Genomic DNA, 25,920 nt, shown 5'->3' on the forward strand with positions numbered 1-25,920 from the left:
GAAGGTGCTGCTCCGAGCAAGGAATTAGGAGACCTGGAAGCTGGTCGAGCCTGTCCCTCTGCCTCTGGGTACTTACTGAATGCTGACCGTGCCCTGCAGAGGGCTCACATCTGTGGGACATATAGGACAGAGCACATGTTGTTACCGTTCTAAATACAGAAGGGCAGGACTCGCAGACATGAAGGAACCATGGGGCAGTAGGAAACAGGGAGGCATCCAGTGCTAAAGGGTCAGCAAGCAGCAGGGACATGGTGATCCAGGGACCACGGGCACATTGGCATTTTGGGTTTTGTTTGTGCTTCTTGATGCCTCTCCTGCTTCCATCTCAAGCAGGCTTAATGCAAGGGTGGTGGGCCAGCCCTTCCAAGGGCCTTAGTGCAGGAGATACAATGACATTTGCGTTTACTGAGCATCTAATATGTGCCCGTCACTTCCTATGGATTATGTATTTAACATTTGGCAACAATTTCCAGAGGTAGGGTTGATAATGGCTGGTATTTAGGGATGGAAACTGAGGCTGGGCGAGACTAAGGTCACTCCTGCAGATCCTGGAGGACCCTGGATTTGAACCCAGAGTATTTTGGCTGCAACCCTGTGCTCTGTCCTCCACACCAGGCACCTCCCTTTCTTGCCCCCAGCCCTGCTGCCCGCCACGAAGCCCCCAGGGAGAGGTGTGGGGAGAAGGTAGGCATGAAGAAGGTCTGTTGCCCCCACCGCCCCCAGGGTCACTGGGACAATTCAATTTCTTCAAGGAAGCAGAAGGCAGATGCTGCCCCTGAGCCCTCCTCCTGGTCCTACCCTTGCCGGCTTCCTTTGTGGACATTTGGGAGAGAGAAATAGACTTGAAATTGAACCATAGGACTAGCGCTGGAGGCACCTTCAGGCTAAAAATGAGAGCAGAGGCTGCGCTGCTCAGAGGGGACGAGTCTGCGTGCCGCCTTTATTTATAGTCACTTATTTATTAGGTTTCAAATGATGTTTAACCAGGAATCATATGGCAGTGATCTTTGATTACTTATGCGGCTAATGGCTGAACATATATTATGATCGCTATTTATTCAGCCCTGTTAAATGTACCGGGTGTTGCTTTTCCTGGAAGCCACCAAGGAGAGGGCCCAGAGATTGCTTGCTGTGTAAGATCAGCGTGGGGCCCCAGGGGAAGGAGAATGGAGAAGGCGGCTTGGCAGGTGGTCCCAAAGACAGGGCAAGCCCCCCCTCGCCGAAGAAATTTTTATAAAATGGGGCAATTCTTTGAAGTAGAGGGAGTGGGGATGGGAGTGAGAAGGAACACTCTAAAAGGGAAGAAGAGTTTGGGGTGAGATTTGGGTTTTGGGGGGGGGCAGAAATATCTAACCTTCTAATAATAGCAACTTTTAATAAGTATTTATTGCATGCCAGGGATGGGGCTGATCAAAATTATTTAATCCTATCATCAGGCCCATTTTAGAGATGAGAAAGCTGAGACTCTGAGAAGTTCAATCACATACCCCAGGTCCCACAGCTGGTGTGAGGCTGGAGGCCTGTCTGCCTCTGGAGACTGTATGCCCATTACACCATCCTGCCCAGCTTCAAAACCAGTACCCTTCTCCTCTTCTGATGAAGCTTGACTTCTTTAGTGAACAGCTCAGGAAGATAATGGAGAGCTTCTTGTCCCTGGAGCCCAGCAGTGTGGAGACCGGAGTTGCTGGCTTCTCTCTGCTCTCCCATGGTGCTTGACGAGCTCTCAGGATGAGTTTCTAGCCCCGGGGCACAGCCCACCCACCTGACACAGACCTGGGGGGCCACTTGGGGAGGGGCAGGAAAGGTGCCATTCGGGGTGGTGGTAAACATTTACTCAGACAGTGGGACCCCCTTCTGCCTAAGCCGTGGGGCATGGCAGCCAAGAAGGTGGCAGGTGGCAGGGTCCTGGGGGCTTCAGGCCCTGATACACCAGGATCCAGAGCCAAGACGTCCCCACCCGGATGTCTGAGGGGAGCAGGACCTGCCTCTCAGGAGAGCTTGGCTCACTGAATGACCCCAAGCCCACTGCTACCACTCCAAGCCCTGGCCACCCTCGCTGTCACCTCCCACTTCCTGAGTGTTTCCCAGTTTCGTCTTTCTAGAAGAAAGTGCAAACTTCTTTCCAGGGTGTCCAAAGCCTTCACAGGCAGGCTGCAGACCTTCTAGATGGCATCATTGCTCAGTATCCCTCCCTCCTCCCCATATCCTGCCCCGTAGCCGCTCACTAGCTCCCCTTCCACCTGCTGGACACACAGGCGTCTCCAGAACATGCTTGCCCATCAGGTGCCTGGTCCTCGGCCCCCTCTGCCTGAAACGCTCCCCCTTTCACCTTGTGGGCTGGTGGGATTTTATTCACATTCAAGGCCTTGTTGACCTCTGAGCTCCTCCTGGGTCACCAGCCTGACCACCCTTTCCATGTCAGGGACTTTGGCCTCTCCCGTGCTCCGCTTCCCAGGGTGCGTGTGACTCACAGGGACATGGCGATGGGAGTTGTAAGCACTGATTTCTCTTTTCACCTGCACTTCCTTGGCCTTGCTCATAGCAGGTGGTAAACAAACACTGGTGGAATGAATGAGTAAATGGATGACTCATTTGATCCCGGGCTGCACTGGGGGACGTGTTTGTTCCACGTGGGACGGTATACCCACTGGCTTTGAAAATGGGGACATTGGGGCAGGAAACAGGGACTAAATGAGCTAAGTTACGCATCTTGAAATAGAACAGCAGAGAGCCTGGAACATTCTGGTTGTGGCGGGGAGGAGGGAGGCTGTGAACTGGCTGTCTCAGAGTTTGGAAGGGAGGGAAAGAGACTTGGGGTGGGGGGAGCGCCCTCCCCGTGCCCTCATCCTCCCTCTCATTACTACGTGCCTGTCTCCAGCCTTTCCAGTTATAGTGGGATACTCTGCAGGAAGCCTTTGACCTTTAGAGATGGTATATGCTCAGCCCAGCATCTCAGGGACCCCCTGCCCTTCTTGGCTCTGATGCCCGATTCCCCCCCCCCCCCACCAGGGAGGCGCCCCTGCGCCCTGGGGTGGGCTGGCCTCAGGCTTTGTCACCCTTCTTCCTCTTCCCTCCGTGCCCTTCCCTTCATCCCTGCAGACACAGCCAGCAGCTGGCCGGGGTTCGCCCAGAGGCGGGGGGGCTGGAGGTGAGGGTTCCTACAGGCTCAGGTCAGGTTGGAGGAGGAACGGAGAGCCAGTCCATAGCTGCGAGTAGGGCAGCTCAGAGCTTGGGAGGAAAGCCCAGGATGAGAATGAGTCTCCGGCTGTGGCACCTGCTGCCGCTCAGGGTCACGGCCCCTCTCTGGACCTCCATTTCTCAAGCCGTGGTCCCCCAGGTTCGCTTCCAGCCAGAAGCCCTGGGCTTCTGGGCAGTTCCTCTCCCTCTCCTGAGGCTGCAGCAGACGCATGTGAACCTCCCCGCCGTCGTCCCCCTCTGCTGTTTCCTCTCCCCTCCCTCTCTTCATTCTGCCCCTCCAAGTATTTACTGTCCACCTGGGCCCAGATTATCCCCTGATTAAGTGCCATTTAGCTGTTGGCTGCCTGTTCCCTCCGTTTTATAGACACATTCAGCATGGCACAGAGGCCAAGGCCTGATTTTGGAGAGGGAGGGTAATGAGAACAGAGCACAGCGGCGGCCCACTTAGATTGGATTTTAATAAAGTTTCCAGCTAACCTAAATCATCCTCGTCACAGGCTGCCTAGAGACCGCAGAGTGTGACTGTCAGCCCGGTGCTGCCTCTCCAGGCTGGGGCAGACAGGAAGGTGCAGACCTGGGGTGGTGGGGGGAGCGCTGCTGGAGGGGGGGGGCCCTGTTGGAGAGGAAGTGCTTGTCCCCAGCAGAGGACCCTCCTTGCGGGCAGGGGCGGGCCGGGTGGTAGAGGGTCTTGGAGGGGAAGCCTATCACCTTCTCTTGGAGCAGCTGTTAATTAGTTGCAGATGATGAGATAATTCATAAAAATTAGCCGTGATTTCCTTCATTGTGTTAATATCGCCGGGCAATAAAACTGCTGTTAAAGATGACTTTTCTTTGCATCGAGGAGCAGGATGTCAAGGAAGAAAACAGCCCTCCTCAGGGGTGGAGGGGAAAAAGGGAAACCGGGCCGGGCCGCAGAGAGAGAATGACAGGGGGAGCGATTTCCAAGCTTTGGCGGAATCATTGGAAAGGAGTCCAATTGAAATGCAAATCCTGGGTGTCTCTGAGAGCACTGGCTGGGAAGAAATGCATTTGGTGGTGTCACCTTGGCGATGTGGCCAGACAGCTGGGCCTCAGGGAGGGCTTCCCTGGCTGCATGGGGCAGGAGAAAGATGGCAGTGACCAGAGGCTGTGGCTCCGGCTTCTGCCCCCAGCAGCCCCTTCCCGCTGGCCGAAAATTTTCCAGGAGAATTCTCTGGAGAGGAGACACACTTGCCTAGAAGGCGGCCTAGGAAGCATGAGCTAGCCTTGACCCCTTCCATCCGCCTGTCTCCCCCAGCTCTGCCCACTCTGACCTGGTGTCTGCTTCTTCAGCGTGCCCAAAGCCTTCCTGGGTTAGGGGCTTCACACATGCTGTTCTCTTTGTCTAGAAGACTAGTATTTGCCCTGCTGCCCTTTGCTTTTCTTTTTCTTCCTTTTTTTTTTTGGGGGGGCCAACTCCTGTTTGTCCCTCTGGTCATTTCCGCAGATAAGCCATTGGACCGTACTTCTGGTTCCTGACACAGTTCCCACATTGTGTACAGGGGCCAATCAATGGACTAAGAGTCCTTTCCCTGCTTAAGCCTCTTCCGGGTTGCCTGTTACCTCCAAGGAGAAGGTCGCAGCTCACGTGCATGTTGATAGTAGCCGTAATAATTTGCGAGGCCTGGCATCACCAGGTGCTGCAGACAGGGTTGCTTGCATGACGGGAAAGTCTTTCTTCATAGGCTGGAGGCTGCAAGTCCAAGCTGCTGGTGTCGGCATGTTAGCTTTCTCCTGAGCCCTCTGTCCTCGGTTGGCAGATGGTCACCTTCTCACCATCGCCTCTCGTGGTCTCTCCTCTGTGCGTGTGCACACCTGCTATGTCTCTGTGCGTCTGAATGTCCTCTTGGCATAAGGACACCGGTCACCGGTTGGAGTGGATGAGGACACACCCTAATGACCTCATGTTAATTTCTCACCTCTTTAAAGGCTGTCTCCCCAAATACTCTGACATATAAGGGGTGAGGGTTTGAATATATGAATTTCAGGGGAACACAGGCCACTTCATTGTAGTACCCCACGTTTTCTGGCCTCTACCGGGCACATCGCCACCTCCTCTCCTAACTCTGGGCTCTGCTTAATGCGTCCCGAAAGTGCCCTACTTTTCTATCTGCCACCACACCCAGAAGGCTTTTGTCCGTAATCCTCTAAACGAAGTTTAAATGTCATGTGTCCGATGCGGTGTTCCCTGTTACCTTTTCTGCTCCGTCCTAGTGCTCAGACCCTTCTACTGCGTCATCATGCCTTATAAATATCTTTAGTGTAGGGGCGCCTGGGTGATTTGTCAGTTAACTGTCTGCCTTCGGCTCAGGTCCTGATCTAAGGGTCCTGGGATCAAGCCCCACTTTGGGCTCCCTGCTCAGTGGGGAGTCTGCTTCTCCCTCTGCCCCTCCTTCCCACTTGTGTACGTGCTCTCTCTCTCTCTCTCAAATAAATAAAACTTTTTTAAAGTTTTTTTTTTTTTTTTTTTTTTTTTTTTTTTTTTAAAGAGAGGCAGGCAGAGAGAGAGATGGGGAAGCAAGCTCCCTACTGAGCAGAGCCCGATGCGGGGCTCGATCCCAGGACCCTGGGCTCAATCTCAGAACCCTGGGATCATGACCTGAGCTGAAGACAGAGGCTTTAACCCATGGATTAAACCCACCCAGGCACCCCAATAGATAAAATCTTTAAGCAAAAATAAATATCTCTGCCATAGCAGGTTTGCTTATGAATGTTTCCGGAACTTCTCCTGTTCTTTTGACCAGCACAGAGGAGATATGCCATCAGTTGTTGAATGAACAAATGAACACATGGGTTGAAAGATCAGAACATAGTTTTGGGTACCATTGAATAATCCGGAGATGATAATGGCCTGAGGTGATGTTGACTTAGATTAGGAGGGGGACAGTGGAGATGGTGAGAGGTGAACAGTTCTTTTTGAAGTTGAATTGACCAGTCTTGGTTGTAGACTGATGTGGAAGATGAAGGAAAGCTCAGGAATGATCTGGTTTCTGGCTTGAGCAGCTCAGTAGTCAGAGGGATCGTTTATGAAGAAGGGGAGAATGGGAGAGGGCAACCCTGGTTGGGGAAGAGGGTTAGGAAGGGTGCATTAGGAAAGATTCCATCTGGGAAACGGAATTCTATAGGCATCCAAGTGGAGATGTCAGGGAGTCAAATGGAAATAATGTGATATTTAGAAGGGAGGTCTTGGATGGAGATATGAATATGGGCATAATTATTAGTCTTTTAGGGAGAGAATAGTGTGGAGGACCTACAACTGAGCAACCTGAAATGTTTGCTCGGAAAAGAAGGATGATCAAGGCTCACGGGGCATTTTGCAAAAGAGACCTAGTCTAGTGAATCCACAATAAATCACAAAGCTAAAGTATACATGAGGGGGACCTGAGTGGCTTAGTTGGCTAAGCATCTGCCTCTTGATCTCAGTTCAGGTCTTGATCTCAGGGTGGTGAGTTCAAGCCCCAGGTTGGGCTCCACACTACATAAAAAGAAAACAAAAAAACAAACCAACTAAAGTATGAGTCTCAACCAGTCAAAATATTTTAACCGGCAAGAAAGGATAGAAAGTTGTGAATTTTGTGTCTGAGAAGCACATTAGCTAATGATGCTGGGTTAGCCATAGAAAAGTAAACAATTTTCTCGAAAAACCAGTCTCTCTTCTGGTGACCAGCAGATACTATGTCCTGCATTGTGGTTTCCCATCCTGTCCTGGATAAAGTACATGTTAGCCCTGGAGTCTCTGGTTGCCAGGCTAGGAGAAGTTGGATGTGTTGGATGATTCTCAAGGGATAAATCATGAAGTTGGATGTGTTGGATGATTCTCAAGGGATAAATCATGAATGCAGACTTGCAAGTATGAACAGAACTTTTCCAGACCATCAACACTTTCTGGTAAGCATTCTATGTTCCTGGGAAGAAAGAGTGAAACAAATAGCATATGCATTTGATTAAAAAACATTTAATTTAATTAATTAAACTCACATTTAATTAATTTAACATTAATTTAACATTAATTAAATGTAAGTTACATATTACATGTAATATGTAATAAAATTATAAAATTACATATTACATGAATATGAGTAATATTCACACTCAATATTGTGAGCAAACCGCAAGTCAAGATTCAGAAGAAAAAGAGTAGTATTCGATCCCTGACCTCTGAGAGCTTGTGGAGACAATACTGACACATAGCAAAAATTGAAGAACCATGCCAGACAATCTAATAACTCTAGTGAGACAAAACGTATCTTAAGCACCCAGTGAATAGTAGAGATCATATATGGTATGAGCCTAGCAGTGGAAGAAGTCACCCTCGCTATACTGAAGTAGTCAAAGGAAGCTTTTCTGTGCTCACCTGATCCAATTACGTATCTTGGGAGAGTGAATACAGGGTGCTCTGCATGGTGTGTAGGGAGTCCAGATGGAATGCAATGGAGTCTGCTTTTTCATGGAATATGACGTTTAGATCTGCTGCCATCTGTTGGTGAGTGTGGAAAGGAGCCAGGAATCCGGTCCTTAGGCAGTAGAAAGACAAAAGCTGCCACGAGTCAGGTGTTGTTACCTATCTGTCTGGGACAAGTAAGCCTTGGTCTGCTCCATTGTCATTAAAAATATGTCCTGTTCCCCATGCAGTGGGAACGTGGTTCTCAGACAAGCAACATTGACATCACCTAGGAGTATGTTAAAATGCAGACCCTCAAGCCCCACCCCAGACCTACAAAACCAGTACATACAGTGTAACCAAATCCCCAGGTGATTCTCACGATCATTCAAGTTTGAGAAACACTGAAATAGTCCTGGTGATTTAAGAATCCTTTGGAGACCTCTGGGTGGCTCAGTTGGTTAAGCGTCTGACTCTTTTTTTTTTTTTTTTTTAAGATTTTATTTATTTATTTGACACAGAGAGAGATCACAAGTAGGCAGAGAGGCAGGCAGAACGTGGGGGGGGGGGAGCAGGCTCCCCGCTGAGCAGAGAATCCGATTCGGGGCTCAATCCCAGAACCCTGAGATCATGACCTGAGCCGAAGGCAGAGGCTTAACTCACTGAGCCACCCAGGCGCCCCAAGGGTCTGACTCTTGATCCTCAGTTGAGGTCTTGATCTCAACTCTGGTTTTGATCTCAGGGTCATGAGTTCAAGCCTTGCGTTGGAATCTGCTTAAAAGAAAAAGGAATCTTTTAGGCTGCTTTCCAGACTCTCCTCCCTGGTAATTCTGACTGGTGGGACAGAGACAAGACTTGGAAATTCATATGCCCAGAAGCTGTCTGCCATCTGCAAAGTTTTGGAAGCTCTGCCTCGGGTGTGGCCATGTCCTTGGGTCAGCTTTCTCACCGTGCATACATCCCTCTGTAGGTTTTCTCTGCATGAAATTGTTCAGTTGAATCTTCTTTTAAAGAATGCCGCCAACAAAATGGCACTGCCAACCAAATGGTGCTTTCTTGGTCTTCACCCTCTCATCCTTTTTTACGTCTTTGTGACTAGTACCGTCTTGACTACCTCTTCCTTTCTGATCTCGATTTCCATTTAGATCTTTGTTGATCATGGTTTCCATTAGGCCAGGGTCATCCTCCTGACTCCTTCTCACTTTCTCCTCCTGACTCTTTCTTTGTCTCTTTTCTGGTTATTCTTCTTTCTTGAGCCCTTTATACTTTCCTTACTTTTCTGGGCTGTCTTGTCCACTCTGTGGCTGAAGATACCATCTCTGTGTAAACAGCCTCCAGGTTATCTGCAGTCCTACCCCTCTTCAGCTCCAGCTGGGGGCAGGAGGTCCCACATGTGTGATAGCACCCTCAGGTGGTGGGTTAGTGGGGTCACCCTCAGGCAGGGAGTATATGCGCTGTAGAGCTAAACACGTTTATATCTGAGTCCTTCTCTTCATGTGCCAGCTGAAGGATCACAGGTAAATTAATTTACTTTTGAGTCTCCGTTTACCTCTACAGAACGAGATGATTAGTACATCCTTCCAAGGATTATTTCCAAGTCCAGTTGGGATAATGGATATAAAAGGGTAACATGTAGTAAGTGCTTAATAAATATTAGATGCTTTTTTAGAAACATTTTTACTCATGATTGATACCTCTATCGAACTGAACTCAATTGCTGGTACCCATCTGTTCTCTTAGCTCTGTGTCTTTGCTCAAACTCTTCCCTCTGCTTGGATTATTTCCAATTTTGCTATCTTTCAGGGCAAGATCTGTTACTACCTTGGCCAAGTCTGTGATCAACTCAGGCCTGAATCAGCTTTTCCACAAAATTCCTGTACTTCTTTAACTGTCACTCTGATGTCACTTTATACCTTGTATTGTAATTATTTGGTTATGTGATATCTTCCCTATGAGACTAAAAGCTCCACTCAGGCCAGCCTATAACCTTACAATAGCTTTATTCTCTAAAAGCCCGAGCACAGTGCCTTTCCATTCCACATCCTGGAAGCTCAGATGTCCTGCTGGTGGGGGGCGGGCTGCATTGCCTTTACAGGTGGAAGTTAATCCATTACTCTTCATTACATATACTAGCGGAGGGTGTAGAATCAAAATAACAGACTGTCTTGACATTACTGCTGTTGGCTTTGGAAGGCAGTGAGGTATTTGAGATTCAGATTTACCTTGCTGATTATGTTTCGTCTGGCATACATTAATGTGGGTTTGCATTCCATCAGCATGCACCATCTGGAAAATGAAGGGGATGATCCAGAAGCCTGCTGAGCAGTGGGAGAAGCTAGGTTAGGATTTTCGATTGTCTGGGGATAACCCCCGAGCGAATACTCAACCCCACCCTAACTGAGCATTGGCTGTTTTATTATTATTCCTTTCTTAGCTTTCTCTGGTCAAAACCCTTTGTGACGACGTGGGCATTAGTCAGGGGCACGCTAATCACCTATCAGAGACATAAAATCCTTCTGGTGATGGAGCAGAAACACTTGGTTTTGAATTGATGTCAGACTATTATAATAATGGTGACTTCTATTTGTATAACAGTTGGTAATTTATAAAGAGCTTTCATGTATGTTATTGCATTATAATTTCTTGTGCCCTGAGGTCGACAGAGTAGCTCTCTATTGTATTTGACAAATGGGGAAACCAAAGCTCAGAGAAGTTTGAGTGACTTCCTGGGCTCTCTTAGTTAGACAGAGGCAGAGTCAGGGACCACAGCCATGGCCTTTATAGCTTTTCCCACTTTACCATGTTCCTTTCATAAACTGCCACTTTTTAAAGACATTTAGTATTATTCGCTTGTAAAATTTCCAGGTGGTTCTTTTTATAGTTTCTAATTTTCTGGTGAAATTCTTTATTTTCTTCTGTTTTCTATACTTTCTTACCATTTTCCAACAAAGTTATCACAAAGTCCTTTGAACTCTGATATCTGGATCACCTATGGGTCTGTTTCTATTGTCTGTTTTTTTTCCCCCCTCTTGGATTTTGGTCAAACTATTCTATGTCTGGGCATACCTAATTTTTTTTTTTTTAAATATTTAATGCCAGACATCGTATAGGCTGTAGACACTGTGACCTTCAAGAAAGGATTTACTTTTCACTCGGCAGAGTACAACCAATGATATTAATCTAATTAAAGACTGAACTGAGTCCCAGCTCTGTTGTGTTTTGATAAGGTTTAATCTACTTCGCCCCTTTCTGAGGAAATAGCCAGCATTAATTGAGGTCCTAGTGTGTTCACTGGCTCCCTTCTCTGCTGGGTCCTGATTCTAGTCTTCTCTTCTCAGCACCTTGAGATGGCAAGAAAACCTGTTTTATAGAGGCTTTCTGCTAAGGTTTTTTTGTTTGTTTGTTTTTTGTCCTTCTGTTCCATTCAGCTTTAGAACTCTGTAGATGACCTCAAGGGAAAACTGGCCATACATTTGAGGCCCCTTACATTTCTAATTTCCTCTTTGTAGTGCTAAGTCTGCCAGAGGCTGTCCTGCCTTTCTTTGTCCCCTAGCAACAGCCCTATGCCAGTGCAAAGCCTGGACTCCCAGCCTCTCATCCTGTGCCCAGAAATGGCAAATCCCTCCAGGTTAGAAGCAGCTACAGAACATTGGCTCACTCCCCCTCAATTTCCCCTCTCTGTCATCCTGTCCTCTCTGATCCCTGTTGCTCCAGCAGGTCTGTGATGCCTTGAAACAGATGATTATTGTATTTTATTTAGCATTTCTACTTGTTCTCCGTGCAAGTATTGATCTGCCACAAACTATCCCATCCTACCCGGAAGTAGAAACAGATGTTTATTATTAACCTATAAAACCCACAGGATTACAAGGGTAATTCTTAGCTTCGGGTCTCAATAGGTGGCCCAGCCAACTGGGGGTGACCCTTCCTTGAAGCATTCACTAGAGTCTCTGGACTGCCCTGCCAGAAGGAGGCAGGGAAATGGATGGGTTGTAAGCACGTGCCCGGAAGGAAGGCATTCATTAGGCTGAGGAATGAGCGTTCAGCAAGCTCTGGAAGCCTCACCACTCCATCAGGTTTCTAATGATTTTGTCAGAGTGTTAATCCCCCGGGTGAGCAGCGGCATTTTGATATCAGCAAACAGATTGTGTTTCAGCCCAGATAACCCAATATGGAGTCCTGCAAGAGAGCTGAAAACAATTCATCATATTTTAATGGGCTGGAGAGAAGCTAGGCAGGATAATTTATACTGGAAATAGGGCAATGGGGTTCACAGTGAGGGTGGGATGGCGGAGAGGCCCTGGACATGGGACCGGCCCCTTCGTGTACCCCAGTGGAGTGTGCTTGTGTGTGTGGGTGTGAAAGAAAGAGAGAAACCATATGCACAGAGTGTGCTCTGGGGATGTGTCCAGTCGGGGCCAGGTCCTGGGAATACAGAGATAAAGAAGACCAAAGCCCAGCTCTTGACGACCTCACAGTCTGATGGCGGAGGTCGACAAGTAACACAGATGACAAATAACAGGGTGCGAGGTGCTGGGTGGAGCCCAGAGCAGGACAGGGCTTGGGTGGGCCAGAAGACAAGTGAGCTGACCTCCGAAGTGAGCCAGGTGGATGGGGGTGTAAGACACTCCAGGCAGAAGGAACAGGTTGAGGAAATGGGGTGCTCTAGTGTAACCGTAACGTGCCCACCATTTTCAGAAACAGAATTCCCATTGTCTCTGCCATTGCCCTGGTTGGGTCTTTCTGACCCCTTGCCTGGGAGAACCTTCCCCCTGATTCTGGTCTTTCACTTCCTGAGTCTGTTGTACACATCAAACACGAGTTTTCTTTCTGGCCTATAGACCTGGCCCCTGCTGTTCACAGCTCCAGAACCTCCCAGGGTTGCTCTTGTTTATCAAGTAAAGTACATCATCTTTGGTGTGTGTTAAGCCCTTTCACCATCTGACCATAACGTCCCTCCCTTTTACCATTCCCCTCTGTACCTTTCCCAGCCCTACCCAGGGCCCTGTTCTCTGCTCTGGTCTTATTGGGCCTCTCACTCTTCCTGTCAACAACCAGCATTCTTCTGCCCCCTGGCTTTGTTCCTGGCATTTCTTATACCCGATGAAATTCCATTCTCGACTTAAGACCCAGATCATATGTCACCTTCTCTCTGAAAATGTCCCTGATCTTCCCCATCAGAATAAGTCATTTTTTCTCTGCGTTACCTGATAGTTTGCTCCTTGGTTAAAAGCCCTCACATTTTGCCTGTCTTATGGCTTTTTGTACTCTATTGGCAACAGCCCGACCCACACCGTGGCAATCTCCTTGAAGGCAGGGAGAATGCCTCTTTCATCTTGTAGCCTCCATCAGCCTCACAATGCCCGTGGGTACCCGGTGCTCGATAAATATTTATTGATCGAATGAATAAATGAGTATTGAATGGGCTTTCCATGTGTTTTGCTCCAGGTGTCTCTTATTGTAATTAAAGGGTTTTTTTTAAGTCAATTTCAGGCAGAAAGCAAGATAAATTTTACGTGAGCTTTGAGAAGAACTGTAAAAGGGATTTATGGTTGAGTGGGAGGATCTGTGCAAACAGGTTGGGGAGATGCTCACAGGCAACGCCGGCTCCCGGAGTCGCTCCAGACCCCTAGTGGAGAACCACAGCTGCCCTCAACAGCCATGGCCAAGGCCTGAGGCCCTCAGGTGGAAGGCAGCCCCCCACCCACCCGGCACAAGAGAAGCTTTGGTATATATGGTGTTGAAACACTGGATAAAAACACTCACTTCTGATGGGGCATGTGGAGGACTCAGTGGGTTAAAACCTCTGCCTTCAGCTCAGGTCATGATCCCAGAGTCCTGGGATCAAGCCCTGCATCAGGCTCTCTGCTCAGCAGGGAGTCTGCTTGCCCCTCTCGTACTGCCTGCCTCTGCCTACTTGCGATCTATCTAATAAATAAATAAAATCTTAAAAAAACAAAAACAAAAACAAAAACAAAACACTCACTTCTGAGAGAGCGTGTTAAGGGTGTGAGTAGCATTCACATATAATCCTCCGCAGCCCCATGTTTGGAAATGGTCCTTGTGTTCTCAGGCACCTCTGCACCCATGGGGATAGTTCCTGTCTGGCATGTTCTCGCACTGCCACCCTGGCAAAGCCCATGTGGGGCTCAGACTGGTGACCTTGCCCTTCTGGCCTTATGCTCCCACCAGCCGGGCCAGCTGCCACAGTAGGACCTCGCTGCACCGGTCTCTTATTTCCAGAGCGAAGTTGAGGCTGGGCCACGGGCAGCCGGCAGCCGGAACTGGGACCCTGGCTGTCATGAATCGGATGCCTGGGAATAGGTGTTCATTGTGGAGACTGAGAAGACCTTCTTGGCAGCCAAGATGGGTCCCGAAGGAGCCATTTCTCCCAAACAGAGACAACAGCCCTGGGACCTGTGGCTTTCGCTTTCTGATGACTTGGCACCAACAGCCAGGTGCCGGCTTGTCCCCCCACTCCCCCCACCAGCCGTTGTTCCCAAGGTCCAGATTTAACTTTCTCTTATTTTAGTTTCAGGCCATTTCTTCTTTTAATGGTGTCCCAAGCTGCCTGAAATAATTCTTGCCCTTCTTTTATGTGGCTCTGTCTCGCATATTTATGGGAAGTTATCATGTCCTCGCAGACCCCGGTTCTCTGGGTTCCATATTATGTGCCTTTAACCTCCCTTTATAGGTCAAGGCTTCTAATTCCTTTAATCATTTTTATTACCTTCCTTTGTATTCAGACTCTCTCCATAGCTTCTTTTAAAAACAGGAAAGCCCAAACTTCAGAGTGTGTTCCAAGAATGACCCGAATGGGGGGCAGCCGGGGACCCCTGTTGTGGAGGCTTTTTTGCTCCTTCCTCCCGATGATGCTCTTGTGTATTTCTTGTTTTATCTTGGCCTCACTATTCTCCAATCATCTACCCTAAACTTTCTCTTCCCATGCAATGGGCTTATTCTCCGTGTGGGCGAATTCCTAGACTTGCGATGGGGATGAGGACTCTTTGAGGGTGCCGAAGCTGAGATTAGGAGGGTTGAGGGTAGAAGGAGGCGCGAGGCAGCAGATACCCAGCGCCTGTGATGTCCCGGGCACAGTGTAAGACACGCCACGTAAGGTAACTCATGATTCACACGCGAGCATATGAGGTATGTGTTCTGTCTCCTTTTGGCTGTTAGGGAAGCTGGGGCTCAACATTGTAAAATAACTTCCCGTAGGACGTATAGGTAATAAATGGCACACCTGGGATTTGAACTCAGGCCATGAGATGAGTCCAAAAGCCTTTCTTTCCACTCGATGCAGCCTCCTCCAGGAAAGTGGGAGAGACGGTTTTGCAAACGGAACATTACAACCCAGAGCAGCCTTAAGGTGAGGACTCTGTTTCCTTTGCCTTCATTAAACCTAGATTCTGGGGGACAAGTGTCTTTCTTCAGGCATGAGAATAGGAAAAAAAAAAAAAAAGATCCAGATAACAAACTAACTTTCTTTAGCCCTGATGCCTGTTCTGTATCCTGAACTCAAGTTATTTCCGGCCTCTTATGCAGTGGGAAGCCTGTGCTTCCAGCTCCCTTGCCGCTGGCTTGAGGGGCGTATTGGGGATATCGTTGTACTACCCCGACCGTACTGCTGAGCTGGTTGGAGAGCATTCTCAATCCTAGAGTTTGGGAATTTTCCCCAGAAGTTGATGTTGTACCCAACCTTTTCCTCCTTCCCACCGGGGCCGCCATGTCTGTGCCCTCCTATGCCCTGGATTGGCCTGAGCACAGACCCTCTGAGGTGGGTCTCCCATCCCATCCTCTCCGAGACCAGCCAGGCAGCAGAGGGAGGACATCACGGCCCAGCATGGCCAACCAGCCAAGGTTCAGTGGTACCAGGTAAAATGGCTACCTTCCTTGTTGCTTGGTGGGAGGTAAGGAAGGATCTACTACTGTTCTGGTGCCCCCCACCACCTCCCTGCCTCACCCCATCATAAGAGTAAACACACAAGAGCAGTGCCCCATCAGGAAATGTCAAAGAAAAGGCTTGGCTCTTCCATGATGGAGACACCCCTCCCTCCAGAGCACACTCAGCTCTGGGGAAGGTTTCTGAGGCCACATGGGGGCACATCCCTCACTTCATACCCAACTATGGTCATCATGCTGGTCTTTGTGCTGGGCGTTGGGGAGACACATGAGTAAGACCTAGGACTCGTTTTCAAGGAGTGAGCAGTCTAGTGGGAGAGATGACACGTGATCCAATCATGATAACTCCGTGTGGCAATGTCAGGGATGGTGATCGGCAGAGGCAAGGCACCCGCCAGCCCAGAACAGGGGTGGCAGAGACAGGAATGGAGATATCCCCTGAGCTGGGTTTATAAGAAGACTGAAAGTGGGTCAGGTGAAGGAAAAGGATATGCCACAGGGGAATAAAAAGTAGGACAGTCAGGGAGGTGAGATTGGAGAGGAATCCAGGGCCAAGCCATGGAGGCCCAGTGTGTCATGTGTGTCGAAGAACTCTGGGATTAACAGTGAACCCTTGAAGAGGGTTTTAGGTGAGGAGAGCAATTTATAATTTAGATAAGTCATCTCGGTGGGAAGGTGGAAGGCATATTTGAGGGTAATAAAATTTAAAAATAGAGACCAGTCAAGAGAAGTTTACAGTAGTCCATCTGTCCATCCATCCATCCATCCATCCATCTGTCCAAGTACCAATCTGTCCATTCATCCTTTGAATCAATATTTACTGAGTATCCGCTTTGTGTTGGGCACTGGGAGAGTGTTGGGAATACAGAGGTAGGTAAGAAAGGCAGAGTCCTGCCCTCTCAAGCTGGTACAGGAGCGGTGAGGAAGCCTGGACCTGTCTTGTAGAGCAGAGAGAGGAAGGGAGATGAAGTAAGGAGTCATTTTGGAGGTCCGCTCGGTAGGATTTGGTCATTGATTGGATGGGATGGTGGTGAACATGAAGGAGGAGGTAAGGATGTCTCCCATTTTCTCTTCTGGATGACTGCAGGGGCTGAGTCAACCTTGGCATCCCGATTAGGTCTATAACCGAAGGAAAAGCAGAGTTCCTGCTGTGTAGACTCAGCTATGAGACTCAATCACTAGCCCCATTCCCCCTTTCCCCTTTCAGCCCGACTGCCTTTTATTCCTTCCTATAAACGTCCTGGGGCTGCCCCTGGGCGCCCAGGAGGCTGCATGGTCCATCCACGGAGGCCGGCATCCAGCAGGGGCAGACAGTGAGCGGCAGATGTGGGGGACAGCAGGTGGCCATGGACATCTAAGTAGAGACATCCAGTAAACACCGGACACACAGCTCTGAAACATGAAGGAGGGTCTGGATTGGAAGCATGGCTTTGGTATTGGCAGTGGAGGAAACCATGAGAGCAGATAACATGGTTGGTGGGGGGAGGGTAGCATCAGAAGAACAACAATGGACTGAATGTCAGGATACCTTGACTTGGGTCTCAGATTTGCCATTCATTTGCTGTGTGACCTGAGCTCTTCCCCACTTGGAGAGTCTCAGACACCCTTATCTGTAAAATGAGATCATCAGACTAGATCGGAGTTTCTTTTTTTTCCCCCCAAACTTGCTTTTAGAGGCTCAATGTTTTGTTCAAATAAAGTCACACACAGAATCCCCATAGGTACACATTGAGCCAGTTGAAGCGGGACATCAGGACGGGGGACTGGGCTCCCTTCTCCCTACCTCCCAACATCCAGCTGTGGCCCCCGAGGGTGCTCTGGGGAGCACACTTTGAGAACCAGAAATTAATGACATTTTTGAGTTCCCTTCCATCCAACGCCAGCCTCTTGGAGCCTGATTCATAGGTCACTCGGGTGTGTTGAGGCAGACACGTGAGTCTCCTGGAGGTCACAGGGGAACTCATGGGAGGCTGGGGAGGAAGAAGGGGCCTGGAGACCATTCCCGTGCCAACAAACTCGGGGTAATTTTTATCTTTCTGTAGCCTTATTAAAATCCAAGTCCTTTAATTTGTTTCCCTTAAAAAAAAAAAAAGATCGAGAAGCAAAGAAGAGCAACACAGACCATAAAACACGGCAGCCTTCCCCCTAATGATTCCCCGTTCCCTCCTGTGGTTGGAGTTCTTCCTACTTTATCATCCTCAGGCTTGATCACAGGAACCTGATTATTTCCTTTTCCCCTCCAGAGCGTTTAGGAAGGTTTAAAAAAAAAAAAAAAAAAAAAGGCAAGGAAAGAAAGGTCCTGAGCCTCATCTGAAGCTGCTTCTGGACCTCACCCCTCCGTCTCCTGTCAGGGTCCTGTGCTATTTATGGTCCACAGTCCCCGCAGGAGGAGACCCAGAGACCCCTGGCTAAGAGCCCTCGCCAGCCCTCGCTGCAGCCCCTCCTCCAGGCCCAGGGCTGCGCCTGCAGACACAGGTGGCCCACCTGTGTTCCTACTGTGAGTTTGCCAGCTGTTGCCCGATCCCAGAGGAGCTGTAAATAGGGGCTTGGTGGCCCTGGGCTTGTGCTTGGAGGCATGCCCCCCGCCCCTTCTGACCTGTCGTGGGGTCAGCCGGCTCTCCCTCCAACCAGGGTGTCTGCCGCGACCTGCCATGAAGAGCCTTACGTGGCTGGCCTCGGGATCATTTCCAAGATGCACGGTTTACCCCGCCCCCGTGAAAAGTCTCACCCTGTCCTCCCTGCAAAGCCAGAGAGACGGTTCTTAGGCCACATCAAGACATCGGCTCTTTTGGGGCGCCTGGGTGGCCCAGTGGGTTAAGTTTCTGCCCTCGGCTCCGGTCATGATCTCGGAGTTCTGGGATCGAGCCCCACATCGGGCTCTCTGCTCATCAGGGAGCCTGCTTCCTTCTCTCTCTCTGCCTGCCTCTCTGCCTGCTTGTGATCTCTATCTGTCAATAAATAAATAAATAAAATCTTAAAAAAAAAAAAATCGGCTCTTTAGCACCAACGGGGCTTGAGGCCATGCTTGTCAGAAATTTCATTTCTGCAGAAGAGGAGGAGAGGTCAACCCGCAGGATCTGGCCTAGAAGAAGGCTGTGGGTGGCGAGGTAGAGCTGGGCAGAGCCAGTCCTGCCTCCTTCACGCCACCAGAGCCCTGTTTTGAGGTGGAGCGGCTGCAGGCCAACACCCTGTGTGACCAGCATGAGATGCAGGGTCAGGAGCAGCACGGCCTGGCTACTTGTGGGTCGGCCCTGTGGAAAGGCCTGGTGGGGCTGGCAGAGGGAGTTGCCGTGCAGACCGCTGCCCGTGGGCCGCTCCCCCCCAAGCACCAGCAAGGGCCGGAGGGACTCCACAGCGCTCACACAAAGCCCTGCCCTGTGGACTGGCAAAGCACGGGCCTCCACCCTGGTGCCTGGAGGTGCTCTTCTCCCGAGGGGACCTCCCTTGGTGCTCGTCCTTTCCAGGCACAGGGCTCTGTCGCTCTCCCTCGCCGGCAGAGGGATCCGGGCTACCTACTTCTGCAAGATGCGAGCACCTCTGTGACTTGCCCTACAAATGACAATAGCGCTAACAAGATCTAATTGGCTATTAAAGGAGAAAGCAGCCCTGTAGATGCTGCAGGCTAATTAACCCTGGGAGAGCGCAGAGCAGGAGGATGGATCTCTGCAGGGGCTCTGCCTGAGCATGTCTGTGCTGAAGTGTGTTTGCCCCAGGGGCAATCAGAGAGAGCTATGCCCTGAACGGTGGACCTCATGCCACCCACGTTGTGTCTCAGAGTCTTGCTCGGTGGGGAGGGAGGGGCAGGGCCCACCCCAATTCAGAGCCCGGGGCATCAGACCAGAATGGAACCTCAGGATCGGGTCCTGTGCACTCCTTGTACAGATGAGGAAACTGAGGTCCAGAGATGAGGTAGGACTTACGCAAAGCTATAAAGCTAGCTGGCTGGTGATGGGGCCAAGATTGCACTTGGGGTTTGGGAAGGCCTGTCTTCCCTGCCTCATGTCCGGGACAGTGTGTGAGGTCCCCCTCTGTCTTGGGGCGTTCAGGGTCTAATGAGGGAAGCAGCCCCTTGAGGGCAGTGTGCAATGTGAACCGAGTAGCGAATGCTGTGCTCCACGCAGGCAAACAGGAGGGCTTCCTAGGGGAGGTGACATCTGAGCTACTTTTGAGCAAGATGATTCTGGAGAGAAATGTCAGGGGAGCGCATATGGCGGAGGAGCCTGGGGAAGCTTGGATTCATTGAGGCCTGATGTGAGAGAGCCGAGGTTGAAGCGGGGTTTTGAAGTCATCTGTCCAGCATGGAGTCAAGGCGCTATCCTGGGCGTGGTGGGGGGGTCAGCTAAGGAGGTGACTTCCTCATGTTTCTATTTGGAAGAGACTTGGAGGCAGCCAGATGGGCTTGGGCTGTTGGTAGGACAGAGTCAGGGAGAGCTGGGAGGCAGCCTGTGCTGCAGGCCAGGTGAGCCATGTTGAGGATTTGGCCAAGGCCATGGCAGCAGGGACCGACGTGAGGGCCAGGAAGGAGCCTGCGTGTGACTCTCAGACCTTGGCATTTCCGTAGTGACCGTGTGAGCCCGCTCTGCTCTCACCGTCCTTGCCAATGGACTCCCCAGCTCATAGGTTCTCACCACCGAGCAGAGGCCTTTAGCGGTCTTCTGGTCAGCTCCTTCATGTCTCAAAGAGAAACTGAGGCCCAGTGAGGAGCTGAGATGAGGTGGGATACCCGCTCGTCTGGAACCCTGGCGTCTTGCCCTTGTTGAGTGTGCGTGTGTTGTCTCTTCTGAAAGAAGCTGCCTTCTGCCTCCGCCCATCCTTCGTCACCTTCCTCCCTCAGTTTCCCCCTTGGCCCCTGTGACTGGAGCCCTCTGGTCCCACCCAGGGCCGGCTCTGCCTTGCAGCTCCCCCTTGGATTAAGCCGTCAATCCTGTTCTCAGAGAAGGGACAGTTAGAGCCTGTGGTGGGTCATGGGAGTGAAGGGGAGCCACAGAGGACCCCCCGAAGCACCCGCCATCTCCAAATCCTCGACGCCCGACAGCGCGCTGTGTCCAGACTTGTCTCACCAAGTCTGACCTTTAAGACAGTGTGGCTCCTTGGGCACACGCCAGCTGCTGGGGGGACGGGTCGCTTACGACGCATGAGCTTTGAGTCAGTCGCTGAGCAACCAGGGCAAGACTAGTGTGTGCAGGACGGCTCCTGTGAAGATTCACCTGCACGGTCAGGCGTGCGGGCCACCTTACACTCCCAAAGGTGGGATTTATACTGGGGTGGGGGTGGGGCTGTCGGGTTGGGGCCGCTTCTCTGGGAAGGGCCATCCATGGTGAGTGGGGGCCTAGAGTGGTCTGGACAGAAGGTCTCCGCTCCTGCACATGCCCTGTCCTGCTCTTGCTCCAGGCCGCCCTCTCTGCTTCCAGGGTCCCAAGGGTAGGAATAGAGTGGCTTGGCCAGAGCCCGAGTGGTCCCACTGACCTTTCTGGCTTTGATGGTGTGGTGTTTCCCAGTTCAATCAATCCATTTTAAGTATTTTGAAAAAGTCTACTCTCCTAATATGAAATTCAGAGATACTAGAACATTTCTGCACACATGATTTAAAAAAACAAAAACAAAACAAAACAAAAAACTCATCATGTCCTAAATATGACATAAAGGATAAATTAAAAGGAACTAACAGAATGGACTCAATACATAAATGCTTAGGCGTTATTATATGGAGAGGGCAAAAATGTGCCCCAAGTTTCCAGAAAGCCTCCTAGGGCTCTTGTTAAACCACTGGCTTTGGAGTTAGAGGGACTTCTATTTAAAATCTGTCCCTCGCCGCTGACAGCTGTGTGACCTTGGGCAGGTGAACCTCTTTGAGCCACCCCGCTCCTCATCTATGAATTGGCCCAAACAGTGGTCGTGCCCTGGGGGGAGGAGGTCTTAGCCAGATGCAGTATTTTTTTTTTTTTTTTTTTTAAAGATTTCATCTATTCATTCTACAGAGAGAAATCACAAGTAGATGGAGAGGCAGGCAGAGAGGGAGAGAGAGGAGGAAGCAGGCTCCCCGCCGAGCAGAGAGCCCGATGCGGGACTCGATCCCAGGACCCCGAGATCATGACCTGAGCCGAAGGCAGCGGCCCAACCCACCGAGCCACCCAGGCGCCCCCAGATGCAGTATTTTTAAAGCTCTTTGCCCAGCCCTGACTTCTCTCCTGCTTCCTCCACTCCTGATACCCATGTCCTGGCAATAGGTGAGATGTCCTTACCTTCGCCTTTGCTCTGTGCTTCACATCGGGAAGCAATTTTGCGTTATCCCGCCCTGACCACCTGCTACTCCCTCCTCCCCCCTCTCCATGGCTCCTTGCAGCCATCTCGGCAGCCCAGCCCCTACCTCTTACCTGCCCTCCAGCCTTCTGCCCTCTCAGACATCCCTGAGCCTCTGACTGTCCTTACGCTTCTTTGGCTCCACGCCCGGGGGCGGGGGGAGTACCGGTCCCAGGAGCCCATTTACCCCCTGCCCAAGGTAACTACATTTTCCTAGATTGTCAGTGCATCGTTGTAATCAGGGGAAGTGGGCTCTTGGCTTTCATCTGTCCCCAGGGAGGCGACGTCCCTGGGTAAGAGTTTCTAGTAAATACTCCATCACCCTCCCTGCTGTACATCATGGGGAGAAACCCTGTCTGGCTCAGGCAAGTCTTCCCGCCTGCATCCCTGGCAACCGCAAGCTCATACTTCACGTCAGTCTTTACAGTTCCCATCGCTACTAGATGCTAATAGAACCGACTGTTGCAGTTCGCGCGGCTGCCGGTGGCCCTCTGGTCCCGGGTGGCAAAGCACTGTCCAGCTGTGCTGATCCTCTCTCGGTGGCTCGTGCTCCAGTCCCCCTCCTCCAAAGCCCAGGGCAAACCGTTTGCTCTAAGGAAAGATCCAAATGGCTCTTCCATGGCTTCGGGACACCTGGGTGGCTCCTGGGGATCACTGTAGGCTCCATAAGCCCATGAAGGGTAAGGTCTATACCAGGGCCTTTTGGTTCCTTCAGTTGCTGAACAAATACTTATTTAGTGTTTACTATGGACCAGGTACTGTACTAGGCACTGGGCATGAAGTGGTAAATTAAACACTTACCCCTACCTCATAAAGAATATAAATAATGGTATGCGTCACACGTGTGTGTGCACATGTATGTGTGCGTGTGCGTATCTAGTCTGTTGGGGATGAGTATTAAGCAGAAAAATGAAATAGGGAAGGGAAAAGGAAGATCCAAGGGAAGGGGCTATGGTGTCCTGGGACAACCTTGCGGGGAGAATGATGTTTAGAGACTGAGAAGGAGTGACAGAAGGAGTCCTGCAGATATGAGGGGAGGATCCCATCAGAGGGGGACATAGCAGGTGCAAAAAGCACAGAGACCAGAGGTAGGAGTGGGCCTGGCCTGTTCAGGGCACAATGGTGTGGGGGGTGGTGGCTGATGTGGCTGGTTCGCTGTTAGCCCTGGCGGAGCAGCAGGAGGGGCGGTCAGAGACCTGGGCGTGAGGGTCCAACCACATGGGCTCTTCAGAGTAAAATGGGAACCAGGCAGAGGGTTTGGGGCAAAGCAAGGCCATGATCCAACTTAGATTTTTTTTAAAGGGACCGCCCTGTTGCTGCTTTGAGAAGGGACTACAGGGGGCCAGGGAGGAAGCTGAGGGCCCCCTGAGGGGGTGTTTGCATGCTGCAGGCAGGAAAAAGAGGGAGTGTTCTGGACAGATTTTGAAGGTAAACCCAGCAGACTTTCCTGAAGGTTAAAATATGTGGTGCGAGAGGAAGTGAGGGGTCAGGAGGGACTCGGGGCTTTTGGCTTGACTCCAGATTGGTATTTGCTGAGACAGGGAAGGGGCCCGCGCTGGTGTGGGGAGAAGGTGCTCCTTGAGTTCAGTCTCGGGCTAAGGCTGAGAGGCGGGTCAGAAGACATGTGCTGGCAGTTGGGACATGAGCCCAGAGTTCAAGCTCCTGGACTCTGCTGAACATTATCAGACCACGGATAGGATGTAAGGCCGCGAGACTGGGTTTGTGTGGAGAGAGAAGAGGACCAAGGACAAAAGTCTGGGACACTTCAACATCAGGAGGTTAAAGAAAGAAAAAAGAGATGACTAGATGGAGAGGCGCAACCAGGGCATAGTGGGAGAACCCCGTGAGCATGGTCTTCCAGAAGCTAAGGGAAGAGTGGTCTGTTTTAACAGAGGTTTCTAAGAGATCCAGGAACATGGGGACTGAGAGGTGGGATCACTCCGGTGGGGATTTTTGTCTTACTTATTTTTTAATTATTTTTAAATTATTTTAAAAGATTGATTTATTTCAGAAAGAGAAAGAGCACGTGCATGTGAGTCGAGGAAAGGGACAGACAGAGTAGGGGAGCAGACTCTGCATTGATCGAGGAGCCCAACTTAGGGCTCGATCTCATGACCCTGAGATCATGACCTGAGCCAAGACCAAGAGTTGGCCACTCAACTGACTGAGCCACACACATGCCCCTCATTCTGCTTTTTAATGCTCCACGTTTTTGGAGGAGGAAGTGTGGGGAAGAGTAGTAGAGCCGGGGTGGGGATGTTTCTGAAGGGTCCAGCCCTGCAGAAAACAGATGGGGGGTCGGGAAAGAGGAGCTATTGGATCACAAGGGAAATAGGAAGACATTAACATTCTTGCAAGTTTGCCATCTCATTTTCTTCCCACAGCAAGTCCTGCTAGGGAGGTATTTGTAGTGGTATTCCCATTTTAAGATGAAGAAAATGAGGTGTAAGGAGGAAACATAGCTGCCTTTAGGTCTTGGACTCCTTTTTTTTTTTTTTTTTTAAAGAGTTGGAGAGGAAAAGAGAGAGAGACTAAAGTAGGCTCCCCACCCAGCACGGGGCTTGACCTCAGGACCCTGAGACCATAACCTGAGCCAAAATGAAGAGTTGGACACGTAACAGACTGAGCCACCCAGACACCCCAGGTCTTAGAATTTTAAGTCAATGTTGGCCAATACAATTTTGACCGATGATGGAAATGTTCTGTGTGTGCTTGGTCCAGTATTGGGTCTGTGGGCTACCTGTGGCCATTGAGCACCTGACATGTGTCTAGTACAACTGAGCTGTCTTCTTAACTGTGTTTAAGTTAATCTAGATTTATATTTATAAAGAGTGACCTGTGGCTAGAGTCCACATTAATGGACAGTGCTCTAGGTGGTGAAAACTGGATTTAAACTCAGTCTTCTGACCCCAGGCCTGGTGTCTTTTCTGTCTTTTGTCTCCTTCCAAGAAGGTGGTAGAATGTTCCAAAGAGGGTGTCTGGCCTGAGTTGATTGATATGTTTTGAAGAGAACAGAGTAGGAGAAGGAGCTTATATATATTAAGCTAAGGGCTCGCCTAGAGTTCTTGTGTTTATTGGTCAATTTATAGGTTCTCCAGAGGGCCCTGAAACCTTTAGTTCCTACTGCTGAACCCAGGCTCTGTGAGTTGGGTGGACCAGAGAGGAAAATATACCTACTACTTGTGATCATTGATAAATCCTGCCATCCATCCATTCCCTCTCCTTCTTGAAGCTTTTCTTGTCTCTTGTGTCCCTAAGACACTCCTTTGAAATATTATTTAAACCCCTTTGGGGGCACTTAGGCTCTACCTTGTGTTATTGTCACTGTCTCATTAATGTCTGGGTCCCACCTCCTGAATCACTAATAAACTCCTGAAGGCAGGTGAATTATGTCACATCCTATTTCCTGTTCATGGTAGATACCAGAGGGTGCGGTATAAAGGGCATTAGTCTCCATCAGCATTGTGTCCTTAGAGCTTAGAAAACTGGAAGAGCTCTTTGGATGTCTGTTTAATAATTTAATGGTTAATCTTAGAATCGTATAGTTCGGATTCAGATTTCTGGGTGTCCGTCCATCCACCAGCTTTGCGACTCTGCACAAAATACTAATCTCTTTGAAACTCAGTGTCCTCATCTATATCAAATGTGTTTACAGACTTTCTTTTGTTCCCATGAGGATTGAATGAGGGAATGACTGTAAAGTTTTTGTACAGTGCCTGGCTCCTATCAGATGCTCATTAAGTGATGGGATTTTATTGTATCTGTTTTGGTGAGGTGTCTTTGGCTTATCTTTCACTAGACTATGATCTTCTGCAATGTTGGGACTGTATTTTACTCACCGTTGTCCTCTATAGCACTCACACAATGCTCCAAACATATTAGGATCTCTGGAAGAGCTATAAGTTTTATTGCTTGCTGGACACTTTTGGGCCAAACTCAGGAGATGCAGCTGGGTGAGACATGACTGAGATCCAACAGGGAGCATTTAGGTGAGCCCAAGCTTAGAGGATTCAGGGCTTCTAGCTTGGCTTGAAAGCCTGCTTGTAATTTACAGACAGTATCATTGCTTCTCTTCCCCAAGGGGCCACTGAATTTCTTGATTGCAGGACTGTCCTGGATGA

General features: G+C 50.0%; 1 protein-coding gene across 5 annotated transcripts in view; it reads left to right on the forward strand.

The window, feature by feature from the left end:
• GRIK4 (glutamate ionotropic receptor kainate type subunit 4) overlaps positions 1-25,920 on the forward strand; it is a 411,978-nt gene that overhangs the window by 138,536 nt on the left and 247,522 nt on the right. The window lies entirely within an intron of this gene.

The sequence above is a fragment of the Mustela lutreola genome, chromosome 1 (assembly GCF_030435805.1).
Source record: "Mustela lutreola isolate mMusLut2 chromosome 1, mMusLut2.pri, whole genome shotgun sequence".
NCBI lineage: Eukaryota > Metazoa > Chordata > Mammalia > Carnivora > Mustelidae > Mustela > Mustela lutreola.